The 19,340-nt window shown below is 47.2% G+C and overlaps 2 protein-coding genes across 2 annotated transcripts in view; both read left to right on the top strand.

Moving 5' to 3' along the window:
• Nucleotides 1–19,340, top strand: part of RMDN3 (regulator of microtubule dynamics 3) — a 138,134-nt gene that overhangs the window by 68,301 nt on the left and 50,493 nt on the right. The window lies entirely within an intron of this gene.
• Nucleotides 1–19,340, top strand: part of DNAJC17 (DnaJ heat shock protein family (Hsp40) member C17) — a 248,318-nt gene that overhangs the window by 216,164 nt on the left and 12,814 nt on the right. The gene's annotated exons all lie outside the window — the stretch shown is intronic.

Genomic DNA, 19,340 nt, shown 5'->3' with positions numbered 1-19,340 from the left:
TGGAATCCCAGCATTTTGGGAGGCCGAGGCAGGGGCTCACCTGAGGTCGGAAGTTCGAGACCAGCCTGGCTGACACAGTGAAACATCTCTACTAAAAATACAAAAAATTAGCCGGGCTTGGTGGCAGGCACCTCTAATCCTAGCTGCTCAGAAGGCTGAGGCAGGAGAATCGCTTGAACCTGGGAGGCAGAGGTTGCAGTGAGCCGAGATCGCGCCACTGCACTCCAGCCTGGGTGACAGAGCAAGACTCCGTCTCAGAAAAAATATAAATAAATAAAAATAAATAAATAAATTTAATAAAGAGAGTAACAGTTTTTATTTTTGTTTTTTGTTTTTTTAAAGATGGTCTCGCTTTGTTGCCCAGGCCAAAGTGCAGTGGTGCAATCATAGCTCACTGCAGCCTTGACTTCCTGGGCTCAGGTGATCCCCCCACCTCAGCCTCCTGAGTAGCTGGGCTTACAGGTGTGTGCCAGCATGCCAGGGTCATTTTTGTATTTTTTGTAGAGATGGGGTCTCACTATGTTGCCCAGGCTGGTCTTGAACTCCTGGGCTCAAGTGATCCGCTGGCCTTAGCCACCCAAAGTGCTGGGATTACAGGCATGAGCCACTGTGTCCAGCCGAAAGTAACAGGTTTTGTTTTTCTTTTCTTTTTTTTTTTTTTGAGAAGGAGTCTCGCTCTGTCGCCCAGGCTGGAGTGCAGTGACACAGTCTCCACTTACTGCAAACTCCGCCTCCCGGGTTCACGCCATTCTCCTGCCTCAGCTTCCCGTGTAGCTGGGACTATAGGCGCCCGCCACCGCACCCGGCTAATTTTTGTATTTTTAGTAGAGACAGGGTTTCACCATATTGGCCAGGCTGATCTCGAACTCCTGACCTTGTGATCCGCCCGCCTTGGCCTCCCAAAGTGCTGGGATTGAAAGTAACAGTTTTTATAACTGTCTTTAACGTGTGAGGCTAAGAATTGTTGCTTGTTGCATCTACCATGTGTTAAGAATAGATGGAAATCATGATACAGATGTTGGAATTGTAAATGTGCCTTCATAATTATCTTTGTACTTACTAGCAGTTACAGTTAAGAAAGTGGACTTTGGAGTCAGATTGTCTGGATACTTGCCCCATGACCTAGTTTGTGACCTGGAGCAAATATTTAACCGCTCTGTACCTTGGTTTCCTCATCTGCAAAACAAAGATGATGATAGTCTGTCCTTGATAGCACTGTTTTGAGGCTTGATCCATGTAAGCATTTGGCACAGTGCCTGGCACAGAGTGAACGCTCACTATGAGTCAGTTTTTGCTGTTTTCTTCATGAGTCCATCTTCCTTACACTGTAAGCTTGAAAGTCAAATATAAATCGCCCCCAGCTTGTGTCCTCCACCTGAACCCCTTCTTTACTCACTCCATTCCTGACACATCAGTGCTGAGTCACCTAACAGCACACCAGTGATTCTCGATTTGAGGCAGTGGTCCGGGTAGGAAGGTGGTGGAGGATCAAGTAGAACAAAACTGAAGATCACCAGAGTTCAACGTTTAGTTCACAGCAACAAATGAATGGAGTTCATCACCATGGACAAGGTACTGTTTGAGCATGGTGGAACTTAGAGCTGAGTGAGATACCACTTCTGACTTCTGGCAGCTCACACAGTTATATGCTCAGTGAACACTGAGGTACAATGAATGAGGTTCAGTAAGAGTATACAAGAAAATGCTGTAGGAATAAAGAGGAAGACGTGATTTATATGACTGGTGTTTTTGTGCAAGATCTTGAAGGGAGAAAAGAATATATTGCAGCAGTTAGAAGGGATCTTCATGGTCATTTACTGTCTTATTTTGTAGACTGGAGAATGGAGGTTCAGAGAGGTTACAAAATTTGTCCACGACCATCCAGCGAGTAGCATCAACCTGAGACTAGAGCCCCAGTCAAGATCCTTTCCACTCTTGTGCAGCCCACATGTGTATTTCTGGGGGTCGCACTCTGTCTTCCAGGCTGGGACCACAGGAGTGCCCCATGCCTGGATTTTTTTTTTTTTTTTTTTTTTTGAGATGGAGTCTGGCTCTGTTGCCCAGGCTGGAGTGCAGTGGCCGGATCTCAGCTCACTGCAAGCTCCGCCTCCCGGGTTTACGCCATTCTCCTGCCTCAGCCTCCGGAGTAGCTGGGACTACAGGCGCCCGCCACCTCGCTCGGCTAGTTTTTTTGTATTTTTTAGTAGAGACGGGGTTTCACCGTGTTCGCCAGGATGGTCTCGATCTCCTGACCTCGTGATCTGCCCGTCTCGGCCTCCCAAAGTGCTGGGATTACAGGCTTGAGCCACCGCGCCTGGCGCCTGGATAATTTTTAGAAAAATATTTTGTAGAGATGGGGTCTCCCTATGTTGCCCAGGCTGGTCTCGAACTCCTGGGCCCAAGCAATCCTCCTGCCTTGGCCTCCCAAAGTGCTGGGATTACAAGCGTGAGTCAGCATGCCCAACCTGCCTTTTTCTACTATCTATAGCAGCCTTAACCTTTCATTTGAAGCCCTTTGGAGGGTGTGTAGCTCACTCACCTTGGCAGGTAATTGCTTAGGGAAGCCAGATGCTTGAAAATGCATTTTGATTGTTTTTCAAGACTCAAAGCTTAAGTCTATTTATCAGGAAAACTACCAGGGAAACTTAATGTTGACATTTTCTGGGAGGGAGGTTATATTATAGCATAGAAATTACTGTAAGGAAAAGGCTGTTTTATCTTTAAGCTAGCTATTATCTCGGTACCACTAGCTACATATTTCTTTTATACCCTAGAAAGTGGTACATCAACATTGTTTCTTACAAATTTAAGAAGACTTGGTTTTTGAGGACAGAGGACAGACAAGGGCTCAAGGGAGCAACCAGGGCATGCTGATGTGGAGTGCCTAGCTTGACAGGGAGTGGGCATGGCCTAGGGTTTGCTGACAAAGGTCATAGGAGATGAATCTGAGAACTGTGTGTTTGGGCCTCTAGGCCCTAGGGTGGTTACGCTTGATTCTGTGGGCATCTGGGGGCCATTTCTGGATCTGAAGTGTGCCTGACGAGGTCTCCAAAGGGGGCCTTTCCCAGAGCCTCTTATATCTAGACCAGATGCTGAGGCCTTAAGGTTGGGTACTGAGCCTGTTTGTTTTGTTTTGTTTCAGGCGGAGTTTCGCTCTTTTTGTCCAGGCTGGAGTGCAATGGCACGATCTTGGCTCACTGCAACTTCTGCCTCCTGGGTTCAAGCGATTCTCCTGCCTCAGCCTCTCCAGTAGCTGGGATTACAGACGTGCGCCACCACACCCAGCTAATTTTTGTATTTTTAGTAGAGACAGGGTTTCACCATGTTGGCCAGGCTAGTCTCAAACTCCTGACCTCAGGTCATCTGCCCACCTCAGCCTCCCAAAGTGCTGGGATTACAGGTGTGAGCCACTACGACCGGCCGCCTGTTGTTTATTATTTTATTTTATTTTATTTTTTTGAGATGGAATCTCTGTTACCCTGGCTGGCATGCAATGGTGCGGTCTTGGCTCACTGCAACCTCCGCCTCCTAGGTTCAAGTGATTCTCCTCCCTCCGCCTCCCGAGTAGCTGGGTCTACAGGCACACGCCACAATACCCAGCTAATTTTTGTATTTTTAGTAGAAATGGGGTTTCACCGTGTTGGCCAGGCTGGTCTCAAACTCCTGACCTCAGGTGATCGCCTGCCTCGGCCTCCCAAAGTGCTGGGATTATAGTCATGAGCCACCACGCCCAGCCTTTTTAAAATTTTTTTGTAGCCTCAATATATTACCACATTATTTATTTATTTATTTATTTATTTACTTATTTATTATTTTTTTTAGAGGCAGGATCTCCCTATATTGTCCAGGCTGGTCTTGAACTCCTGGGCTCAAGGGATCCTCCCACCTTGGCCTTCAAAAGTGCTGGAATTACAGGTGTGAGTCACCACACCTGGCCTATTTTTTTTTATTTAAGTTATTTTTTCCAAGCCTGGTTTCACCAAAGCTGTCTGGCTGAAGCTCTGGATTTTTGAAGTTACTTAGCTGCCTGTTAAGTCAAAAGGAATGATTCATTTGTGTTTGTAAGCTGTAAGCAATTCATTGGCATTCAAGATAATACCTCACATATTGTATGACACCAAAGTGCTTTCACATAAATTATCTCATTTGATGTGACCTTCAAAACAAGCCTGTGAGGTAGGCAAGGACCATTGGCACCAGTTCATAGATGTGGAAACAAAGACTCCGAGAGTTTAAGTGATTGGCTCAGCATAAGGTGGCGGGTTATTGTAGAGCCCCTCCCCACACCTGAATTTTCTGTTTATTTGGAAAGAGAGCCTCGCTCTGTCGCCCAGGCTGGAGTGCAGTGGCGCGATCTCGGCTCACCGCAACCTCCGCCTCCTGGGTTCAAGCCATTCTCATACCTCAGCCTCCCGAGTAGCTGGGACTACAGGCGTGTGATGTGCCGCCACGCCCGGCTGATTTTTGGGTTTTCAGTAGAGACAGGGTTCACCATGTCGACCAGGCTGATCTGAAACTCCTGACCTCAAGTGATCCACCCGCTTCAGCCTCCCAAAGTGTTTGTATCACAGGCGTGAGCCACTGCGCCCGGCCCACACCTGAATTTTTTACTCCTCTTTCAGAACTTTTTCCATGACCCACACTTCAGGAGCAGTTAGATCTACAGGAGACGGGTCTGTGGGCCCCAGAGAGTCTCGCAACCCCATCTGTGACACAGAGAGATTTTACCTGCCTGGGACTTGGGTAAACCCAGCAGGTAGTAAGCGGCTCTGAACAGCTTAAGGAATTGTGTTAAGATTTGTGTTAAAACTGCCATAACAGTTTCCATTTCAGTTAAGTTAGTGGCATTCAAAATGTTTTCCATTTGCATAACATTTTCCCTATTTTTGCTGTTCCTGAGTATTGTTATTCAGTTATTTTCACTAAATTAACTAATTTCTTTCTTTTTTTTTAATTTTTGAGATGGAGTCTCACTCTGTCGCCCAGGCTGGAGTCCAGTGGTGCAATCTCGGCTCACTGCAAGCTCCGCCTCCCAGGTTCACGCCATTCTCCTGCCTCAGCCTCCTGAAATCAACTAATTTCTTTTTACTATACAAATTTGTTTATAAAGGAAACAATGCATTAAGGGAAGACAGAAAGGAATGAGATGTAGGAAGTACCAGGGCGGCCCAGACGGAAGGAGTTCTACCCCCCGGGAAAGGGCAGAGACTGGGCAGAGAAAGTGGCTCTGGGGCTAGAGACCCAGGCCTCTAGGGGTTGAGAGTGACAGCAGGCAGTGGAAAGATGTTTCTGGCAGATCTGGGCAGTGAGAATCTACAACCTGAGAGAAGACGGTAGGAAAGGCTTTTGGGCTCTGAGCCTAATATAGCGGTGGTTAGGATAAGGTTAAAAGGGAGGAGGTGGGCCAGAGAGCAGGGTGGCATCTGAGGAGGAGAAAGAGGGCTGTAGACTGAGCTTCAGGTGGGCTGGTCTGGGGAAGTGGACTGAGGAGGGCAGGACAGGAGGGAGTACTGTGGGGGAGTGAAGGAATGGGGACCTGGAGATGAGAGCCAGGGGGATGGGAGGAGTGACCTCAGGATGGACTGAGGAACCAGAGCCCAAAGAGGGTACAAGGACCATCATTTGGCGAGAAGCAGGCCAGGCTCCGTGTGTTGCCCCAAGTGTTCCAGGTGGCACAGGCCCCTGTTCTGAGACTGAACCATAGGCCATGGTTATCAACCTGAGAGGGATGTCAGTGTGAGGCCCAGGTTCTCTGGTGTTATCTTGGTATCACCAGCAGGCTCGTGTTTTAGGAGCATTGAGCTGAGGGGCTGTCTGTGGTTGGCCAGCTCTCTGCTTGTGCCAAGCCTTCAGAGCAGCCCACAGGTTGTACGGTGCCCAGACATTTGGGGATTTCTTTGTAGTGCTGTCCCAACAGGGGTCACAGGCTCTAAGGAATGAAAGGATCAATCTTTTAGGCAGAGGGGACTTTTGTTTTTATTTATTTCTGTTTATTTAAAGAGATGGATCTCACTGTGTTGCCCAGGCTGGCATGCCATGGCATGATGACAGCTCACTGCAGCCTCAAACTCCTGGACTCAAATAATCCTTCCCAGCCCCCCACGTAGCTGGGACTCCAGGTGCATGCCACCACGCCTGGCTCATTTTTAAATTTTTTGTAGAGGTGCGATTCGCTTTGTTGCCCGTGCTGGTCTTGAACTCCTGGCTTCAAGTGATCCTCTTGCTTTGGCCTCCCAAAATGTTAGGATTACAGGCATCAGCCACGATGCCTAGCCAGAGGGGACTTTTAGACAAGTGCCCAGAGCTCTGTGGTTTGCTTCCTGCGTGTGACATCAGGCAGTCACATACCTCTGGGGTTCCTGCCAGAGGAACCCCAGAGGGGATGGGGAGGCATCTGCCTCGCCGGGCTTGGGGAGATGTAGCTGCCCCAGCTGTTATCACTCACTGTCCCTGTGACTGGAACTGGGCCTGGCAATGGGTTTCCAGCTGATTCACCCGAGATTCTTTGTCCATTCAGTGCTTGTTGTCACATAGAGCTGCCTCCCTCTGTGTCCTCCTTATCTAAGTCTAACCTCTCAGCCTGGGCCTCGTTACTTGTACCACTTACTTACCTGGCTCCAAGTTTTGTTATAAGAAAGGACAGCAACTTAAAAAAAATAATGATCCTTCTTTGTAGGGCACCTTTCTTTTAAGTTAATGATAGCTATTTTCTATTTATTGGATCCCTTAGCACTTTGCTTTTTGGGTGAGTCAGGAGTTCCTTCCCCCATCAAGAGGTGGAACTGGAGGCAGGCGGATGTCAGAGGCCCTGCTGTGTGCCTGCGGCAAAGCTCAGTGGAGGTGGCTAGAGGCCCAGCTCCCAGCCCCCCTCTCCTGCTCTGGGTTCAGGTTGCTGAAAGTGGTAGAACCGGATGGAGCTTCCGGGGAAGGGCTGGGTGACTGCCAATTTATTATTCATTGTCTGATGTGGGCAGTGCGGGATAACACTTAGTTCCCACTGTGGTTATCCTGGCAGTCTGCTTTAGTAATTCCTTCCCTTTCCCAGACTTGGTTTTTTAAGAGGAGATGTTAGCAGGGACGAGGAGAAATTGTGAAATAGTGGTCAGATCTCCTAGGATCTGGATGGCACCTACTTCCTTCTGCTCCTCAGTGGGTCTGAAGTAATTGACATAGTTGAGGTTTCCGATTGTATTTTGGTTGAGAACAAATGAATGTTTGCCGATTCATGCAACAGATATGTATTGTGTGCCTGCTGCGTTCCAGGTGCTGTTCACTGTTCTGGACCCTGGGGAGAAGCAGAACTCCCTGCCTCCTAAGTACATCCACTTTGTAAGGGGAACCCCCATACCTTCCTCTACCCTTACGCTCCCATTTAAGGTACAGTTATAACCGGCTTCTCTGTTTCTCCAGACCGTACCAGAAAAGAAGCAGCAGATGAGCAGCACTTCTAGGGAAGGGCTGGCATCTGGCCATCTAGTAGAGGCCAACTAAGGAAGTAATAGGAAAACTATTAAAAGAGTAGATTTTGAAATCCTCACCACCTAGGGAAGCAAATGAAAAGCCTGACGCTGCTCTCCATAGAGCGTGTCATACTATTCAGTAGTTTATGTTCTGGATGATGATCCTGAGACATCAAAGACAGATTAAACTCAACCAGTCTAGGATGGAAAAAGGGTGGTAGACAGTGAGGTTTTTAGAAGGACATCAGGAGAAAGACCACGTTTCTGCAAATTGGAGTTTGAAGTCCTCGGGGAGCTTACCTTTATCTGAGATCTTCGTCCTTCTGGGGCTGGGCCTTGGAAAGAGCTTGTCCTCTGAAAAGCCATGATCTGGACGGGGAACTTTGGGTTGGAAACATTTGAACCGTCACCTGGATGCTTTGTGAAATGTCAGAAATGCAAGTGTCTCTAAGTGCTAGAGAGACCAGGTGATTTAGGGGAAACTTATGGGTAAAGAAGGAAAGCTGCAAATGAAGGCTCTAGGAGCCTTCCGCACCTTGCTGGGGCCGCTTCAGCTCTGCCTAAGTGATCCCAGCACCTGCAGACACAGTTTCTTTCTTTCTTTTTTTAGAGATGGGGTCTTGCTATGTTGCCCAGGGTGGTCTCAAACTCCTGAGCTCAAGTGATCCTCCCGCGTCAGCCTCCCAAAATGCTGGGATTACAGGCATGAGCCACTGGACCTGGGCCAGACTCAGTTTCTGGAGGAGCTTGCAACCTGGGATTCCTGGGTTTCAGCAGTCCTGTCTATCCTGTATCATGAGGAGTAAGATTTTAGAGGATGGCCCCTCTATTTCTTGTTCTTCTGAAAGTTCCTCTCCTTCCCAACTTTAGGATAGTTATAAGAAATATTGTTGCACATTTTTACCCTGAATCTAGCCTTTTGAACTGTTCATAAGGTAGGATTATTTAATAATAAACAATACTGAGAACGGAAGCTTTTTCAAAGACCTGCTTTAGGAGAGTTGTGTTTACATGGTGAGAAATTCTTCAGGCAGCAGTCAACTCCAGGAGGGCTGGGCAAAGCTGGGGATCTAGTTTGTAGCACAAAGCACCAAATTCTAGGCCAACCGGTTCAAAGTCAAAACTGGTCTTCCAGGCTAAAACCAAGGGATGGGCCCTGCCCAGGGCAGGTTTAGCAGTTAAATATAGTAATAACTAGTTAATCAAGACAGACATACCTGACCAACATTCTTAGGTCAGCTGGGTTTTGATTCAAGGCCACGCTGGAAAATCTCAGGCTACCTACCCATCCCTTTTGCCCCTTGAATGAGAGTATTTCAGAGACCCTGAGAGTTAACCCAGGATTGAATTTTAGATCTACCCCCCAGCAGACTCAAATCCAGCCGTGTCCACCTAGGGAATTCAAATGGAGTTGACCTGTATCCACTGTGGACCCCGGTCCATTCCTGAATTCCTGTCCATTTGGCATCCTGCTGGCCTGGTGTCACATTTACCCTCTTCCGGAAGTAGAGGAGAGAAAGGTTTGGGAACTTGTAGGAAGCACGTAGTTTTTGTCAGGTTCTTACACAGATCATTTTCTTTCCAGCAGCCCTGCCCATAGGGTTTATTCTTCTCACTTTGATGTTGAAGCCCCTAAGGCTGTGTGAGCTTCAGTAATTTGCCCAAGGTCATGCTATTAGTATGTAGAAGATTCCGAATTTGAAAATACATCTGTCAGACCCCGGAACTTGCCCTCTTTTAGTGAACCGTGCTGCCTCCTAGCTTAGAATTGTAGAAAGAAGCTAAACAATTTTGTTTTTGGTTCTTACCAGTTTTTTTCTTGTATCACTTGGAAAGTAATACAAGCTTATAGAAAGTATCAGCTGTAACCCTTACTTTCAGCTGTTTATAAGGTAGGATTATTTAATAATAAATAATACTGAGACCAGAAGCTTTTTCAGGGATATCCCTTTTCTTTCAGAGGTATTGTTGTTGTTGTTGTTGTTATGGACTTTCGCTCTTCCCTCCCAGGCTGGAGTGCAATGGTGCAATCTCAGCTCACTGCAACCTCTGCCTGCTGGGTTCAAGTGCCTCAGCCTTCCGAGTAGCTGGGATTACAGGCTCCCGCCACCATGCCCAGCTAATTTTTGTATTTTTAGTAGCGACGGGGTTTCACCATGTTGGCCAAGCTGGTCTCGAACCCCTGACCTCAGGTGATGTGCCCGCCTCGGCCTCCCAAAGTGCTGGGATTACAGGTGTGAGCCAACACACCCAGCCCAGAGATATTTTTATATTTGTGTATTTCTGTCTGGTGGGGATGAAAGTCCTAGCCTCCGTGTTTGGGCTTATCCGACACCATTCTGGCAGAGGTTTGGGGTGGCAAGAGTGGAAGTCTGTGCTCTCTACCTGGCCTTTGATGGCGTGGGTGGGGTGGTGGCTACTGTTTTTTCTGTGGTAATTGACTGGAGTAGAATATAGAATAGTTCTTGCCTAAAGTAATGTTTCTATGGCTTTTCATTGAATGGATTTTTGGTATCATAATTAACCCTTATGTCATAGTTTCCTCATTTGTAAAATGAGGAGGATACTAATTTTTTTTTTTTTTTTTTTTTGAGATGGAGTCTCGCTCTGTCGCCCAGGCTGGAGTGCAGTGGCCGGATCTCAGCTCACTGCAAACTCCGCCTCCCGGGTTTATGCCATTCTCCTGCCTCAGCCTCCCGAGTAGCTGGGACTACAGGTGCCCGCCACATCGCCTGGCTAATTTGTTGTATTTTTAGTAGAGTCGGAGTTTCACCGTGTTAGCCAGGATGGTCTCGATCTCCTGACCTCGTGATCCGCCTGTCTCGGCCTCCCAAAGTGCCGGGATTACAGACTTGAGCCACCACGCCCGGTCAGAGGATACTAATTTCTACCTCATAGGGGCTTTAAGAGTTAAGTAAGTTAATATACGTAAAGCACTTCAAATAGAGCTTGCCATATGGCAAGCAGTGTGTAAGTGCTAGCTGCTATTTTTGTTGTTTTGGAATTTAAATGATTCCTGACTTTTCTCTGTTATGACTAATGGTATAAATGAACAGCAGCGTTTATAGATATTATATGAATTTCTAAGTATTTCTTTAGAATAAACTCTTACAGGGGCCTTGCTATCAAAGGGTCGGCTTTTCAGAGCTTCCTGATATACACCGTCAGATTACATTCCAGAACCCTCATGTCAGTGTACACATTCACCACAGCGCCACTAACATGCCATTTTTATTTTATTTTATTTATTTATTTTCGAGACGGAGTTTTGCTCTTGTTGCCCAGGCTGGAGTGCAGTGGTGTGATCTCGGCTCACTGCAACTTCTGCCTCCTGGGTTCAATCGATTCTCCTGCCTCAGCCTCCTGAGTAACTGGGAGTGCAGGCGTGCGCCACCATGCCCAGCTAATTTTGTATTTTTAGTAGAGACTGGGTTTCTCCATGTTGGTCAGGCTGGTCTCGAACTCCTGACCTCAGGTGATCCACCCACCTCAACCTCCCAAAGTGCTGGGATTACAGGCGTGAGCCACTGCGCCCGGCCTTAACTTGCCATTTAGCTGTTGACTGACAGATGAAAAATGGGTTTTCATGTTTGAGGCTGAACATTTTTCATGTTATTAACCATTCATATTCACTTGTGACTTCTCTCTTCATGTTCCTTCTCTATTTTCTTGTTTTGTTTGTTTTTTTCTGAGGACTCTGTATGCATTCTTTATGTAGTCAAGACTGTGTTGTCCGTCATATTTCATGCAGATTCTTCCCTCAGTTTTCATGTACCTTGTCTTTTAATTTTATCTATGATTTTATTATTATTTTTTGAGACGGAGTCTTGCTCTGTTGCCCAGGCTGGAGTGCAATGGCGCAATCTCGGCTCACTGCAACCTCTGCTTCCCTGGTTCAAGCCATTCTCCTGCCTCATCCTCCCAAGTAGCTGGGACTACAGGCATGTGCCACCATGCCCAGCTAATTTTTGTATTTTTAGTAGAGATGGGGTTTCACCATGTTGGCCAGGTGGGTCTCGGAACTCCTGACCTCAGGTGATCCGCCTGCCTTGGCCTCCCAGAATGCTGGGATTACAGGTGTGAGCCACTGCACCCAGCCTGTCTATGATTTTTGACTTTGAGAAATTTGAAAAGTTTTCACTATCAGATCCACTCGTATTGTGTGTGTGTGCGTGCGCACATTCACGTGTGTGATTTCTTCGCTTTTATGCTCAGGAATTTCTTCTGGGAAAGGCTGAAAGCAGTTTAATAGTCCCATTACTTTCTTTTCTTTTCATTTTTTAAGTTTTTTTTTTTTAATTAGTATTTTGCTCTATCTGGAATTGTTTGTGTGTGTTTTTTTGTTGTTGTTGGTTTTTTATTTTTTGAGACCTGGTGTCTGTCGCTCTGCTGCCCAGGCTGGAGTGCAGTGGTATAACCATAGCTCACTGCAGCCTTGAACTCCTGGGCTCAAGTGATCCTTTACCTCGGCCTCCCGAGTAGCTGGGATGACAGGTGTACACCACCACGTCCAGCTCATTTTAAAAAAAAATTTGTACAGACGGCATCTCATATGTTGCCCAGGTTGGTCTTGAACTCCTGGGCTCAAGCGATCCCCCCGTCTCAGCTTTCCAAAGTGCTGGGATTATAGGTGTGAACCACTGTACCTGGCCTGGAAATTATTTTGGTATGTGGTTTAAGATGAAGATATAACTTTTTTTTCACTTCGTGTAATATATTATAATAGTATCTTTTGCCACATACTTAAATACTTACTACAATTTGTTTTTTGGCTTTGCCTATGTTCCATTTATCTTGCTTGCTGCTTTTGTGCTTTATGATATATTCTCTCTTTTTTGGTGGGGGACAGAGTCTTGCTGTGTCTACCAGGCTGGAGCACAGTGACTTGAACATGTCTCGCTGCAGCCTCGATTCCCCCCTGGGCTCAAGGGATCCTCCCACTTCACTCTCTCACGTAGTTGGCACTACAGGTGTGCACCACCACATCACAAAAAATTAATTTTAAAATTTTTTGTAGAGATGAGGTCTTCCTATGTTGCCCAGGCTGGTCTCAAACTCCTAGACTCAAGTGATCCTCCCACCTCAGCCTCCTGAAGTGCTAGGATTACAGGTGTAAGCCACCATACCTGGCCTATGATACATTCTCATAGCAGACAGAAAACATTGAGGTACAAGTTATTTGGGCTTGGAGACCCCCCACATTAAACCTCCTTACTCATCCATCCTGGTTTATTACGGTTGAACTCGGGAAGCTCTCCTCGTCTGGCCTGCTCAGAATGAGCATCCTGGAGCGTTCCCTTCCAATTGTTCTATTGCGTTTTTGAATCACATGTAAACCTCAGTGTATTTTCAGTATCATACTCAAGTTAACTTTATCCTTTTTTTTTTTTTTTTTTTTTTTTTTTTGAGACGGAGTCTTGCTGTGTCGCCCAGGCTGGAGTGCAGTGGCGCAATCTTGGCTCACTGCAGGCTCCGCCTCCTGGGTTCACGCCATTCTCCTGCCTCAGCCTCCCCTGTAGCTGGGATTACAGGCGCCCGCCACTGCACCCGGCTAATTTTTTGTATTTTTAGTAGAGACGGGGTTTCACCGTGTTAGCCAGGATGGTCTCAATCTCCTGACCTTGTGATCCGCCCACCTCGGCCTCCCAAAGTGCTGGGATTACAGGCGTGAGCCACCGCGCCCGGCCAACTTTTATCATTTTTAAATCCCTGTTTTCTCCTCTTCCTGGGCCCGGTTTGCGTTTCTTTGCCTGTATGTATTCTACCCCTATTCCCCAGCATTTCTTTATCCCAGGTCTGTACATTGAAATCTGTTTGTACACATTGTTCTTTTCCTACAGTTTTCCTCTATTAATTTTTTTTTTTTTTTTTAAAGACAGGTTCTTGTTCTGTCTCCCAGGCTGGAGTGCAGTGGTAAGATCATGGCTCATTGCAGCTTCAAACTCCTGGGCTCAAGTGATCCTCCCACTTCAGCTTCTTGAATTGCATGCCACTAAACCCAGCTCATTTTTAAATTTTTTGTGGAGATAGGGTCTTACTATGTTCCCCAGGTTGGCCTTGAACTCCCAGGCTCAAGCAGTCCTCCCGCCTTGGCCTCCCAAAGTGCTGGGACTACAGGCACGCGCCACTGCACCCGGCCCTATGACATTTTTTGGTTGAAGTTTTTTAATTAACCAAAATGTCCTTTGACAAAAAAATCTATTTTTTATTTCCATGTTTTATGGCAAACATGTCTTTTTTCATGTTCTTTTCTGTTCTCAGTACCTTTTCCTCATTAAAGCAGAACTTTCTGTTTCTCCTGTGAGTTGGTCTGGAGAAGTCTAAACTCTTATACCCTCTGTTTTGAAGGCTCTTTCAGGCTCTCTGCCTGGAGAACTACTCACCTTTCCAGACCCAGCTCAGATACTGCCTCCTCCGGGAAGCCTTCAGAGCTAAATTAGTTGCTACCTTCTCTGTGTTCCCATTCTTATGGACCACTCTTAGGCATCTCACACATTGTAATTGGAACCGATTGCTTTCCCTGGCGTCCTCTTTGCTAAACAGTATCCTTCGTCAGTGTCAGAGAACATGCCTGATTGTTCTCCGTATTCCCCATCTCCCAATCAGAACCTGCATATCCTAGATCTCCATCAGCGAACACACAAGGTGGGGTCAGTGCAGTGCTGCACCGAGGGGCTCTCGGAGAGCTCTTTAGGGACCTTACTTCTCTCCCTGCTAATACCTAGCCAGTATATGAGACTGGCAGTGTTTTCTTAAAGGACCTGGAAATATAGAATGTTCAGCTCTGTATACTTTCAAAAGGTGGTTTGGAAGCTGAGGCACATGCCAGGCCATTGAGGGAATGGCGGTCTAGGATACCTCAAATTGATTGGGGCAGTCGTGTTTTGTTGTAAACCTTGGGAGTGTGGGAGGCTGGAAGGGCCAGGGGTAGGATGGGGTTCACCCAGGTGGGGAGTGAGAGAACCTTGTTACAGTTGTAACTAGTTGCATCAAATAAAATCTGATGAGACTCTTAAAGACACTTAACTTTTTTTTTTTTTTTTTCCAATCAGCTTCTTCAAGTTGCTTATTAAAGGAACACATTCTGGAAAGAGAATTGACAAGGAAGCAAATTAATATGTAGATTAATTTATCATTATTACATAATTATTTTTCAGTTTGAATAATTTTATTTTCCTATTACAGTGAAAAACCAAACTTCCAATACTCAAAATAAATTATGAAACACAAAACAATATTTATCATTCCCTTAGAATAAAATTCAGAAAGCCTTCTCTCAAAAAAAGGAAAGAAAACGAAGGAGATGCCACTGCTGGACACCGCTTCTGTCTTGCTTTCTTACTGCTCCTTCTTCTTCTTCTTTTTTTTGAGATAGAATTTTACTTTTGTCGCCCAGGCTGGAGTGCAGTGGCGCAATCTCGGCTTACTGTAGCCTCTGCCTCCCAGATTCCTGCCTCAGCCTCCCTAGTAGCTGGGACTACAGGCGTGTGCCACCACACCCAGCTAATTTTTGTATTTTTGATAGAGACAGGGTTTTACCACGTTGGCCAGGCTGATCTCGAATTCCTGACCTCAAGTGATCGGCCCTCCTCGGCCTCCCAAAGTGCTGGGATAACAGGCATGAGCCACCACACCCAGCCTGCTCCTTCTTCTTCACACTCACTCCTACTCCCTCTCTCAGATTTACAAAAAGGAACATACAAACCATTTTATTTATTTTTTTTTTTTGAGACAGAGCCTTACTCTGTCACCCAGGCTGGAGTGCAGTGACACAATCTCAGCTCACTATAGCCTCTGCCTCCTGGATTCAAGTGATTCTTCTGCCTCAGCTTCCCAAGTAGCTGGGATTACAAGCATGCGCCACCACTCCCAGCTAATTTTTATATTTTTAGTAGATACAGGGTTTCACCATGTTGGCCAGGCTGGTCTCAAACTCCAGACCTTAAGTGATCCACCCACCTCGGCCTCCCAAAGCAATGGGATTACAGGCATGAGCCACGCGCGCCCAGCCTACCCCACTTTGAAAGAGCCCCATGATACAAAATAAAACATCTTCCACAAAACCCGCCTACATCCCTGGGGCAAGACTACTACTCCTAGTCCTGAGGAAGTTCATCTTGAAGGTAGAGTTGCAGGTGATGCCACAGATACTGGGACATGGACCACCTCCCCCTCCCTTCCTCTCACCCATCCCAGAGAGAGGGTGGAGATAGGATCAGAGAGGAGGGGCCCAGAGGCTAGGAACAAACACCCAACAGACTCCTATCAGTGTGTGTAGGTGCTTATATGTGTGGGAACCAACCTTGATGTCAGAGGGCTGGGGACATTGAGAAAGAACATCTTTATAATATTTTTGGTATTGTTTTACTTGTTGGAAAAAAGCAAACAAAGGGCCCTGAAATATAAAAAATGTTCAGTAAAGGAAAGAGGCTGGGGGCACAATAAAGCAGGCAAAGAGAGCAAAAGAGAAAAGACGAATGATAAGCGACCTAAAAAGTAAAGATGACACTGTCTTAAGCTAGCACCTCCTTTCCCTTAATGCTGTTCTTTTTTGTAGTGAAAACAGAGCTAGGGAGGGAGGGTTAGGGTGGGAAGTGGGCAGCAGGGCAGGTGTGCTTCAGTGGGCGATTGGGAAGGCGGGCGGCACGTCTATACCCTCTCTGCCCAGCGCCTGTCCTGGGTGGTTCCTGCTGCCTCCAGCGCAGTCCAGTCGGGAGAACCAAACAGCTTGGGTTGCCCTGGCAGGTGCCCTGGCTGTGGCCCAGCAGGTGGCAGCACACCCCTGGAGGTCCTGGGCCCGTGGCTGCCTCGTGGACTTAGGAGTTGCCCAGCAGGTGTTCACCTGGTGGATGCTGGCTGCTTACCTCTGAAAGGCCTTAGGTAGCACACTTGGGCACAGAAGCGTTTCTTGCGTCCACCTTGGAAGCTTAGAAATCCAATCTGCTTAGCTCTTCCTCCAGGAGGTTTGAGCAGCAGGTAACACACCGAGCAGAAGGGAGAAAGCAAAGGCCTTGGAGGCGGAGGACGGATTCTGGGGTTGTGTACCCTTTCTTCACTTACAACAGCTATTAGGTAACACACGAAAGAGAATCTTGGTAGCTGTGTTTGTTTTTACTTATGTAAGAAATATTGGGGTTTCTTTCTATTTATTTAAGAGAGAGGGTCTTGCTCTGTCACCCAGGCTGGAGGGCAGTGGCATCATCATAGCTCACTGCAGCCTCAAAATCCTTGGCTGAGGTGATCCTCCCGCCTCAGCTTCCTTAGTAGCTGGTATTAGAGGCACGCACCACTATGCCCAGCTAATTTTTTATTTTAATTTGATTTAATTTTTTTTTTTTTTGAGACAAGGTCTCACTCTGTCACCTAGGCTGAAGTGCAATGGTGTGAACATGCTCACTACAGCTGCATCCTCCCGGGCTCCAGTGAGCCTCCCACCTCAGCCTCCTGAGTAGGGGGACAAAGGCACATGTTACCACACCTGGCTCATGTTTAAAAAATTTTTGTAGTGATGAGGTCTTGCCATGTTGCCCAGGCCGGGCTGGAACTCCTAGGCTCAAGCGATCCTCTCGCCTCAGCCCCCTGAGTAGCTGGGACTACATGCATGCACCAGCACATCTGACAAAAAAAAATTTTTTTTTTGAGACAGGGTCTCGCTCGCCCAGGCTGGAGTGCAATGGCATGATCTCAGCTCACTGCAGCCTCTGCCTCCCAGGTTCAAGCAATTCTCCTGCCTCAGCCTCCTGAGTAGCTGGGACTACAGGCACATGCTACCAAGCCCGGCTAATTTTTTGTATTTTTAGTAGAGGCTGGGTTTCACCGTGTTAGCCAGAATGGTCTTGATCTCCTGACCTCGTGATCCTCCCTCCTTGGCCCCTCAGAGTGCTGGGATTACATGCATGAGCCACCGCGCCTGGCTAATTTTTTATTTTTAGCAGCAATGAGGTCTTACTATATTGCTCAGGCTGGTCTTACACTCCTGAGCTTAAGCAATCCTCCCACCTCAGCTTCCCAAAGTGCTGGGATTACAGGTGTGAGCCACTGCACCCAGGCCATTTGTTTGTTTTAAACTCAAAAGTTTTTTGTTGTTGTTGTTTGTTTTTTGAGACACAGTCTTGCTCTGTTGCCCAGGCTGGAGTGCAGTGGTGCGATCTCGGCTCACTGCAACCTCCGCCTCCCGGGTTCACACCATTCTCCTGCCTAAGCTTCCTGTGTAGCTGGGACTACAGGCGCCCGCCACCATGCCCGGCTAATTTTGTATTTTTAGTAGAGACAGGGTTTCACCGTGTTAGCCAGGATGGTCTCGATCTCCTGACCTCATGATCCACCCATCTTGGCCTCCCAAAGTGCTGGGATTACAGGCTTGAGCCACTGCACCCAGCCTAAACTCAAAAGTTTATAATAAGATCTGTGTCAGAACATGGATACCTCTGTCTATTATAATCTTTTATTTAAAAAAAAATTTTAATAAGCGTAGCAAATTCCTGAACAAACTTTTTTAAATTTATTTTTTGTTATTTTTTTGAGACAGGGTCTTCCTCTGTCACTCAGGCTGGAGTGCAATGGCATGATCTCGGCTCACTGTAACGTCTGCCTCTGGGGCTTAAGCGAGTCTTCTGCCTCATTCTCCCGAGCAGCTGGGTCTACAGGTGCACGCCACCATGGCCAGCTTATTTTTGTGTTTTTAATAGAGACAGGGTTTTGCCATGTTGGCCAGGCTGGTCTTGAACTCCTGACCTCAAATGATCCGCCCACCTCAGCCTCCCAAAGTGCCAGGATTACAGGCGTGAGCCACCATGTCTGGCCAATCGTAATCTTTTTTTTTTTTTTTTTGAGACGGAGTCTCGCTGTGTCGCCCAGGCTGGAGTGCAGTGGCACAATCTTGGTTCACTGCAGCCTCTGCCTCCCCCATGAATCAAGCTATTCTCATGCCTCAGCCTCCCAAGTAGCTGGAATTACAGGCAAATATGCCATCACACCCAGCTAATTTTTGTATTTTTAGTAGAGACCAGGTTTCGCCACGTTGGCCAGGCTGGTCTCCAACTCCTGACCTCAAGTGACCCACCCGCCTCGGCCTCCCAAAGTGTTATGATTACAGGCATAAGCCGCCATGCCTGGCCTCAATCATAATCTTTTATTTTATTTGAGACAGAATCTTGCTCTGTCGCCAGGCTGGAGTGTAGTGGCGTGATTTCGGCTCACTGCAACCTCTGCCTCCTGGGTTCAAGCAATTCTCCTGCCTCAGCCTCCCGAGTAGCTGGGATTACAGGTGCCTGCTAGTACACCCAGCGAATTTCTGTATTTTTAGTAGAGACGGGGTTTCACTATGTTAGTTAGGCTGGTCTCGAACTCCTGACCTCAGGTGATCTGTCCACCTCAGCCTCCCAAAGTGCTGGGATTATGGGCGTGAGCCACTGCGCCCGGCCAATCATCATCTTTTAAATAAGTCTCCCTGTTGATGGGGATCTTGGCTGGCTGGTATCAACAGTGTTACAGAAAGCATCCTTGTATATTTATTTTGCCGTACTTCTACAAGTCCAGATTCCTAGGACTGGGTTAAAGGGAAAGAACATTTTAAATTTTGATGGCTGAATTTTCCTCCAGATAGGTTGCCCCAGTTTATAGGCCCACCAAGAATGTGTAGAGTACCTGTCTGTGAGTGGCTGTAGAGAAAGCAGGGTACTGTGCTCCTGCCTGTTCCAGCAGCCCGTGGACATCTGCAGTGGTGAGACTGAGCCCTTGGCAGGAAGTGGGCCCAGCTCCTAGGCTGGGTGACAGTGGCTCGCTCCTTCCATGGCCTTGGCCTCCTTCATTGCAAGCCTCCCTGGTGGCTAGGAGGTGAGCGTCAGCAGCTTCTCTTTTAGGTGTGTGTGGGATTCCCCT

The sequence above is a fragment of the Macaca thibetana genome, chromosome 7 (genome assembly GCF_024542745.1).
Source record: "Macaca thibetana thibetana isolate TM-01 chromosome 7, ASM2454274v1, whole genome shotgun sequence".
In the NCBI taxonomy this organism is placed as follows: domain Eukaryota; kingdom Metazoa; phylum Chordata; class Mammalia; order Primates; family Cercopithecidae; genus Macaca; species Macaca thibetana.
The sequence above is the reverse complement of the archived record's forward strand: the minus strand, read 5'-3'. Positions and strand labels throughout refer to the sequence as shown.